The 5,386-nt window shown below is 37.1% G+C and overlaps 1 protein-coding gene across 2 annotated transcripts in view; it reads left to right on the top strand.

Annotated features, from left to right (window-relative positions):
* LOC106473278 (metabotropic glutamate receptor 2-like) overlaps window positions 1–5,386 on the top strand; it is a 32,306-nt gene that overhangs the window by 4,130 nt on the left and 22,790 nt on the right. The window contains exon 1 of one of the 2 annotated variants that reach the window (XM_013933961.2): window positions 3,267–3,400. The exons of the other annotated variant lie outside the window; for it this stretch is intronic. The gene's annotated coding sequence lies outside the window, so the exon portion shown is untranslated. Of the gene's footprint in view, window positions 1–3,266; window positions 3,401–5,386 lie in introns of those variants that run through there. 2 annotated transcript variants of the gene reach the window in all.

Here is a 5,386-nt window from a genome sequence, read left to right as displayed (position 1 = left end):
ATGTAGAAGAATGTAACACTGAGATATAATGATGTAGTAAGATGTAACTGACATGTAATGATGTAATAGAATGTAACGCCAACACGTAATGATGTAGAAGAATGTAACACTGAGATATAATGATGTAGTAAGATGTAACTGACATGTAATGATGTAATAGAATGTAACGCCAACACGTAATGATGTAGTAGAATATAACACTGAGATATAATGATGTAGTAAGATGTATCTGACATGTAATGATGTAATAGAATGTAACGCCAACACGTAATGATGTAGTAGAATGTAACGCCAACACGTAATGATATAGTAGAATACTACATCATTATATCTCAGTGTTACATTCTACTACATCATTACGTGTCAGTTACAAGATGTAATCTGACATGTAATGATGTAATAGAATGTAACGCCAACACGTAATGATGTAGTAGAATTATAATGATGTAGTAAGATGTAACTGACATGTAATGATGTAATAGAATGTAACGCCAACACGTAATGATGTAGTAGAATGTAACACTGAGATGTAATGAAAAAGGAAAATAAGTTAAGGTTGAAGGCTTAGAACGATAAAATGTGGAGTATGATCCTTGTGATAAGCACAGCATAAATGCTCCATCGTGCAACTGTGTACTTAAAAAAGAAGGAAAACATATTTTAAGCACAACTGAAAATTTTTCTATTAGTTCCAAATTCTTTACTACCATGTTCAACATTAAGTTTTCAAGTGAATTATTCTTGTTTGAAATAAATTGTTATATTTATCATATAAATAGTTACTGAACATATTCGTCAAAGCTATTTCTCACAATTTTGAGCCGGATGTGGCCTAGTTGTTAGCGTGACGGGATGGAGAACGAAGGTTGAAACAGCAATTTTCAGCTTTGAAGGCGTTATAAGTGTTAACATCATTCCCCTTCTTCAGGAGTATCTTGCTGCTGCTGACTGATTGGCCACCCAGTGGCATGTCTTCGGACTTACAACGCTAGAAACTGGGTTTCGATACCCGTGGTGGGCAGTTAATAGATAGCTGACTGACTGCTATCCCCGTTTTCCATATTAGGGGTGGTTATGCCTGCCCCTTAAGTGCATCTGATCTGCCTCTTCAACGCACGTGCCACATTAAAGTTCTATTCAGATTGAAATCCCCAACCTTAGAAGTTAGCTCATTAGGTCAGGTGTAATTTTTTCACTGGACAACTTTCAATCGCTAATTCTAGAATTTTTAAGAACGCCTTCTCGAGTAGTAGTAATTCTAAAAAGTTTTGAGTTTACGATTTTCCTTCTAGTTTTTAATCTCTTAACAAATTCCGTGATTTCGCCTTCAATCCCACCAGAATCCAGATAGGAAACAGGAGCATTATTTCACAAAAGGCTTGGAAGGAGTGGGTAAGGAAGACTGCTGACCTCACGAGGACCGCCCCCCCCCAGTCTAACTGGGGTCCATCCGCTATGGCGTAATGTGCGTAGATGTGTTAATCCCGCTTGACGAGAAATGTCTTACAGAAACTGCCGTTTGGGGCCCCTCTTCGGAGCTTTAGGGGAAGGAAACTGCTGTCCCTCCAAACAAATCATGGTGTGAATACTAATACGAATCTTGGCGTTCGCAGGTATCAGGATTTAGGTCTTGAATTTCTGGGATGGTCAGGTTCAAATGACCTCTTCCTTCCTCCTGTACTACTGTTTTTCTTCTTATTGATTTAATGTGTCGTGAACTCTACAACAATTATAAACATATCCAAACAATACTTCACACTGCTAATTCCATACATAATACAACAGTTCATGAACCCTACAACAATTATAAACATAGCCCAACCCTACAACAATTATAAACATAGCCAAACAATACTTCATACTGCTAATTCCATAGATAATACAACAGTTCATGAACCCTACAACAATTATAAACATAGCCAAACAATACTTCATACTGCTAATTCCGTACATAATACAACAGTTCATGAACTGTTGTATTATGTATGGAATTAGCAGTATGAAGTATTGTTTGGATATGTTGAGAGTTTCGATATTGTGCTAGGAAGCCATAAATGTTTTTGTTTGCTTCGTTTGTTTGTGTGTTTCATTCTTCTGTATCTGTGTGTGTGCTGACGGTGGGTAGGTGTGCATTTTTGTGTTATTGGCTAAAACAAACGCTATTGCAACTTTCCACATAAGTTTGAAAATTTATGAAGTTGCGCGGGAAATGAACACTCCAGGATCACGTGATATCACTTCATTCCCGCTGGCTTTCGTCGTTAGTAATTATATTATATCTGTTTAATATTATTATTTGTTTGTTTCCAATTGTAACGTTCCATGATGGGCTATATGCGATGTGCCCATCACTGGGATTGAACCCTGAATTTTAGTATTATAAGCCTTCAAGCTTACCGAGAGGTTTATATTGTTGACCAAGGTTGGATACAAAATTTTAGAGAAAGGCTAATTAACTTTCTCAGGGCCTGTTATGGCCGGGTTGTTAGGGCGCTAGACTCGCAATATAAAAATCACGGGTTCGACTCCCCATCCCACCAAACATGCCAGCCCTTTCAGCAGTGAGGGCGTTATAATGTGACAGTCAATCCCACTATTCGTTGGTAAGAGAGTAGCGCAAGAGTTGGCGGTGGGTAGTGATGACTAGCTGCTTTCCTTCTCGTCTTTCACTGCTAAATTAGGGACGGCTGGCGCAGATAGATCTCGTGTAGCGTTGCGCGAGCTTCCAAAAGACCAACTTTCTCAGAGAGGTCAACATTTCGTTTTTTCCCCCTCCCAGTGCTTGCTTATCGAGTTGTAGTTGCATTTTGTACACTTTTTAAATATAATGTTTGAATTACATATATATAACTCCAACATATAATAACAGGCAGTGGAAAATGGAAGAATGTTGTCAAGGTCAAACTAAAGACAAACACGTGTCTGTAGGTCTAAAGAGGCCGTTTTTTTATACATCTTAACGTTAAGCCTTGCATATCTAAAGGTAAAGATTTAAACCATAATTTTCCGTTAATAACCATGATAGACTCGTTCATATTTATCACGTTTATTTCAAACGTCAATAAACAGTTTATGACTATTCATAAAGAAACCTTTAATCGGAAACAGCTAGCGCATATAGATCGAAAACAAACAAATTCCCCCCAGTCATAAATCTCAATAAATAAATAATACAAAAATCTGACGAACCTGAAAAATATTCGGGGCATCGCGCGTGTGTACGTTATATATCAGAGCGACACCTGTTGAGCCGAATCAGTAGAAGACGAGAGCGGTGAGAATAAGAGTGTTCGTTCAGTTGTTGACGGTAACCGACTTAGTGAACCTGACCTTATGATACAGTGAAGCAAGATTGCATAACTTCAATTTTCTAGGTCGTGGTCCAGTTAAAGTGTATTTGGTGAGTTTGTTTTTGTCATAATAAATACACGTCGTATGTTTAACTAACAAGGTCCGATTGAAATCAGGATAGGCAAGTCTTTATGTTGAAATAACAACATGCTAATGTTTCAATGTGCTTTTATAGTTACTTTTAAATAATTTTAACAGTTTAATATGAGGAAAGGAAAGATAGAACATGGCAATCTATCACCACAGACACGCCATTCGTTGTTCTTGTAATGACGTAATCCGTACTTATAATATCGGGGAAACGGAAATATTTATTTATTTTACAATTAGAGTATAAAGGAAAAAAGCTGGAAAAAAAACGGCTTTAGTTTTACATCTTTACAGAAGCAACCACGAAATTAATTTTAATCAATCGAAAATCATTACAAAACTCGAATTCTTCAACGCAAGATAACCAACAGAAATATTTAAAAATATTTAAAAACGTGCTCAACAATTAAATGTGATTTGAACTCGACTTTATTTGGATGTCTTTTTTTTTTCTCTCTCTCTCGTTTGTTTTCAAATTCGTTTTTCATTTTGCTACCATTAGTAAACCTTGATATTTCTGGAACCATATTGAACATATGATCGTATAAGTGAAAACAGTCACTCAGGCCCTTGGGAGTTACAAGCTTGGTCTGTCGAAACTAGTTTTTGTTGTTAATTCATTAAACATTATATTACAAGAACAAAATCAGTATACATAAGTTTTCGTCAATAATTAGTACACTAATAAAAATGAAACTGCCTTTGTTTTTAGATAACTAGTACTGTCAATACCGTATGAAAATCTTGGCGTCAATCTTCTATTTTTTCTACCTACCACCCGTGGAGCTAGATGACAACATCGAACATACTTTTCCTCGTGATTCTTTTTTTTGCCATTTTTTTAGTAGTTCAGTTTTTATAACTCGTGTTAGAGACATCTATTTAATGTTCATCTTTTTAAACTTTTAACTTGCTATTGGCTAGAAATTATTTTTTTGGGGTTTGATATATGCAAATAGGTTTAAAAGATGTTTAAAAATAATTGCTAAAATTATTCCACGGCCTAGCATGGCCTGGTGGTTAGGGTGCTCGATTCGCAAGCTGAGGATCGTAGGTTCGAATCCTCGTCACCGAACATGTTCTCGCTTTCAGCCATGGGGGTAATATAATGTGGCGTTCAATTCCACTATTCGTTGGTAGTAGCCCAAGAGTCGGCGGTGAGTGGTGTTGACTAGCTGCCTTTCCTCTAGTTTATCACTGTTAAGTTAAGGATGGCTAGCGAAGACAACCCTCGTGTAATTTTGCGCGAAAAACAAACCAATGAAAATTTTTCTCTTTGCAAGTGTTTTCTGTATCACTGGTGCGTGTTAGGTAACGTTTGATTGTTAAAGATGCTAAAAGTTGACTTTAGACTGGCTGTTTTATGGGAAAATGCGATGTTGACTGGCTACACTGGTGCTAGGACTAGTTTTCACACAACCTTGACCAACTTTAACTGAGGTCACGCATTACTTTTAATAAAAAAATAATAATAATTGTACAGAATTTAGTTAGTCTGTTAAATTTTTGTTTCATAATTTTTGTGTATAAATATGGATGGCGCTGTTAGTGGCAATCATAGGTGGCGGAACAAATTTGAATTGGGGTGGAGGCCCCTTATTTGCTATGTCAACCGTGAGCATTTGATTCAAAGTTGAAACAGCGGCTTTCCCTGATAATTATACACCAGTCATTATTATTCCCACTTCAAAGGGTTACTTCGCTATCAGGTCCAAACTGGGAGGGCAAGTGTCATCCTCCCCCCGGTCTATCACCTGTGGTCGCATTAATATCTTATAACGGTCCTATTAATCACCGCATAGAATCCATTTCTAGAAATATTACAAACGTGAGTTATTGTCGTTGTCATAGCATAGAACCCCCCTCTCACTCACACACACACACACACACACACACACACACACACACACACACACGTACGTTACTACATAGGACCTATTTATAG

This window comes from Limulus polyphemus, unplaced genomic scaffold (genome assembly GCF_000517525.1).
Source record: "Limulus polyphemus unplaced genomic scaffold, Limulus_polyphemus-2.1.2 Scaffold6034, whole genome shotgun sequence".
NCBI classification, from domain to species: Eukaryota; Metazoa; Arthropoda; class Merostomata; order Xiphosura; family Limulidae; genus Limulus; species Limulus polyphemus.
Note: the sequence above shows the minus strand (reverse complement) of the source record. Positions and strands in the feature narration are given on the sequence as shown.